Source organism: Coccinella septempunctata, chromosome 4 (genome assembly GCF_907165205.1).
Source record: "Coccinella septempunctata chromosome 4, icCocSept1.1, whole genome shotgun sequence".
NCBI lineage: Eukaryota > Metazoa > Arthropoda > Insecta > Coleoptera > Coccinellidae > Coccinella > Coccinella septempunctata.
In genome coordinates, this window is record NC_058192.1 from 1949179 (window position 1) to 1953730 (window position 4552).

The following is a 4552-nucleotide window of genomic DNA, read 5'->3' on the forward strand; positions in this document are numbered from 1 at the left end:
TCCTGAACGATGCGCGCACGATGGGGTCTGGCATTATCGTCCATAAAGATGAAATTTTACCCAATGTATGGGGCAAATGGCACTACATGCTCTTCAAGAATGTTCCTTATATCCTTATCAGCATTCATAGCTCCATTATCAACGACCACTAGGTCTGTGCGAGCAGTCAAAGATATTCCACCCCATACCATAATCGATCCTCCTCCGAAACCAGTAGTATTCAGGAAATTGCACTGAGAAAATCTTTCATGTGGACGTCTGTATACAAGGGAACGTCGATCACAATGGTAGAGGCAGAATCTAGACTCATCTGAGAAGAGAACTCTTTCCCAATCGGCCTCTTCCCAATGGATATACTCCCTCGCAAAATCCAAACGCGCCCTTCGATAGGCTGGGGTAAGAGCTGGGCCTCTTGCCGCGACACGAGACCTTAAATTATATTCTCTGAGGCGATTTCTTATTGTCTGAGTGCTTATTTGCACCTCATGAGTTTGTTCAAGCTGAATTTGAAGGACGCGTGCGGTTGCAAACCGTTGTCTGAATGAAGAAACTGTCAAGTAACGTTCTTGAATGGCAGTTGTTACCCGTGGTCTACCCTAATGTGCGTTAATTTTTTTGCGCAGTGTATGATTGTATAACGAGAATTCGGTGTATTTTTAGTTTCTTTCACTCGAGCAAATACTACCGACGTAGCATGAAATGGGTCATGAGCCTGACGTTTATCGCATCTTAATCACAATCAGAATGGTTTGTGTACGTCTCAACAAAGCATACGTAGCTGCAGTCACTCCTTTATTCATGCCTGCCAGTACGAATGAACCCCCTGCTCATTGTCTCTTACTGCAGCCTTATGTTGATACATCCAATGGTTCTCAAAATCATCATTTCCCATCTAGCCCAGCTTCCACGCTGCTGTGTCAATTCATCAGCCGAACAGAGGGCATGTGTACGAGTTATCTGGCGTTCGAAATTTAATAAAAGCCCTGATTCGCTTCAGGTGTTCGGGAGTTTCAGCTACGGAAAATTTAATTAGTGGTTATTGTTCCCCCTCATCGTTGTTTTATGGCAGATATATCATGTGTTATCCTCAAGTTATAATCCTGATAATAATTTACGAAGTTCGTATAATTAACATGTACGTAATTGAACAGATAGGTGAAGATACAATTAACATGCACCCATACATGAGAAGTATGTGAACCATTTACTTGGCGAATTCAGGGCAGACAGCGTATATCGTTTGGAGTAGGTACTCACCTAAGATATAGGTTGTATATGCTGCAAATTACGACTAAACTGGCTGCATCCAACACGTGAACTTATGTACAAGGGCACAAGCAATTGGCAACATCCATTTTGAGCCAGATTGGGAGCAAAATTATGAGTGATGACTGATTGTGATGGAAACAGAAGTAATTTGACATAACAATCTAACTATCTACCTTCAGAAGAACATTCAACAGTCGGTGAAAGAGATGAATAAACTAAACTACAACTGAGAAGCATCTGTCTCGTTTGGTAAACATTCATTCCTATTTCGAGAGGGTATTCTCTTTTCTTTATCATAATACAAATAAATGCTTCATCCTCATATCATCCCTAACTTGCGGTATAGGTGAATTTTCGTATGTTCATCTTGGGGTAGATTTACAATATTCACCGGTGGGCATCCTAAGGACTTCAGGGGCCTAGATCTAACCCCTAGCGTATAGAATAGTTAATGTAATTAGTTTAGTTGAATGCGGTCTGTTAACCCTTTCACCGAAGGTTCATGTCTGACAACTTTCATCCGGGCTTCTATACATGTCAAAAAAAGCCTCTATCCATTTAGATAATGGCATATTGCGTGAATTCTCTATGAACCTAGCGTTACATCATGCATCGCAGCAGTTTACTCTCCGCAGGAAATTGATCCTGGTTAGGTAGCTCATGTAAAATGAAAATTTTCTAATAGGTTTCTGACCAGCTGCTATGATTTATTATGGCTCCTTCCTCCTGTAAGAAAAACGGAAAATGGATGTAGAAAGATCTACAGCAATCGATTGGGATGAAGTTTAGAAGGGCATGGAAGGGATTAGCATGTTTTCTCTAGAAATGAAGATGACATTTTGTTATAATCATTTACAATTTCATTAATTAATCAAAATCTTGAAAGGGTAAAAGAAAATTAGGGTTGAATAAAACAAACTTTAATCTTCGCAAAGGGTGACAAAATAGAAGCCAACCATGTGTTTCCGTTCACCTTGAACAAGTCTGTCCAATCCAAAGACATTTCATTCCCAGTTTCATCCGGTGACTCACACGGATAGCCAATTTGTATTCGGAATCTTTTTGTGTGAATTAGATTCTTCTTGCCGACCCCATCTACTTCGCTTTTCAATCAATGTGACACCCAGATTAACGTAAATTGAAGGTGAAATTGGCAACTTGATTTGAACCGCGTGGGGAAGCTGTGAGAACTGATTTGCTAATGAATGGATATTGGAAATAAGTGAAGAATAGGCGGAGAGAATCTGATTCTCCTATATTCACTTAAGAAAGGTATATGTACTTCAAGACTTTGCACTTCAAATGGCGACCTGTAAATTTATTGAGGAAGACAAACATTGACAGAAGTGTTCTATAAACGCTTGAATAAACCGGATATTTCAATAATCCTAGGTAAAACTGGTAGATTCAAAGGACGAGATTTTCTGGTCCAAGGCATTCTTGTCGTTCTCTTGCAATGGAGAGGCCTTCTGTGATCAGGTGAACAGAAGGTTCTGATTCGCAGATAGCGAAGGTCCAAAATTTCCGATTTTCTATCGACCATAATTTGAAAAATATTTTTTTTAAAAAATATCTGTTTGCATATTCTTGTTCCACGCCCTCGAATTAGTGTACAGTATAAATTTGGCTTCGATCGGAGACCAAAAATTTTTTTCAAAAAATCGCCATTTTTCCATACATATGCATGGAAAATTTGAACAAAATTCGATCTCTCCGATTTTCATCAAAATTGGAGTATATATCAAACCAAGGGCGTAGATTACGAATATGCAAACGGAATTTTGCTGAGAGGATTAGTTTTCGAGTTATGATCGATGAAAAAACGGAAATTTTGGACCTTCGGGGAAAAAATCATAAAGTCTAAACTGATCTCGAGAGATGAATGGAAGTTGGTTTTTTTTATTGCAAAGAACCAATCTATCACCAAAAAATCAGCATAAGTCCAGTGCCTTTTTTGTGGCTGCTGCAGCCCCTTAAAATTGACCTATTTTTCCGAAATTTTCCACTGAAAGTGATTTTTTTCCCAAAGTACTGATCATACAAAAAATCTAATTGATTATTCGTCATCTACGACCTCGAATTAGTTAGTGAAATGACCCGGGTCGATAGAGCTGAAAAAAAAATTTTTTTTCGAATTTAGAATAATTTCGTCTTTTACTGATGTTTACCCGCGCTTCAATAACGAAAAAATTCATTCATTAAGCTATATCGACCCGAGTCATTCTACCCACTAATTACAGGTCGTAGATCATGAATATGTTATTTGATTTTTTGTAGGCTTTTTATTTTGGGAAGTATATCACTTTTAGTGGAAAATTTCTAAAATATTGGTCAAGTTTGGAGAGCTGTAGCATCCAGAAAAAAGGCAATGGACATAAGTTCATTTTTTCGGCGATAGAATGGTTCTTTGCGAATGGAAAAAATCTAATTTCATCCATCTACTGCGGAAATTTCAGATTTTATGATTTTTTCCGCGAAGTTCCAAAATTTCCGATTTTCTATTGACCATAACTTGAAAAATAAATTTTTTCAAAAATATCTGTTTGCATATTCTTGTTCTACGCCCTCGAATTAGTGTACAGTATAAATTTGGTTTCGATCGCAGACTAAAAATTTTTTTCAAAAAATCGCAATTTTTCCATGCATATGTATGGAAAATTCGAAAAATTTTCGATCTCTTCGATTTCCACCAAAATTGGAGTATACATTGAATCAAGGGCGTAGATTACGAATATGCAAACAGAATTTTGCTGAAAGGATTAGTTTTCAAGTTATGGTCGATGAAAAAACGGAAATTTTGAACATTCGCGGAAAAAATCATAAAATCCAAACTGTTCGCGGTAGATGAATTTAGCTATATCAACCCGGGTCATTCTACCTACTAATTCGAGGTTGTAGCTCACGAATATGTAATCAGATTTTTTGTAGGATTAGTATATTGAAAAATAAATCACTTTTAGTGGAAAGTTTCGAAAAAATTGGTCAACTTTGAGGAGCTGTAGCAGCCAGAAAGAAGTCACTGGACATAGGCTAATTTTTTTGATGATAGATTGGTTCTTTGCGATTAGAAAAACCTCATCCCCCATGGAATATAAACTTGTCAGTTTCGGATGAACATATTCTTATCATATTATGCTTTCTGAGGCGACAATATCCTATAAGAAAGCCAGTGGGGTGCCTTTTTCGTTGAGTTGTCTTGAAAGAAACGGCCCTCTTCTACTGAATGGAACACTCCTCACAATCAATCGACCATTTATCTCTGATTGGCACCAAAAACAAAGTT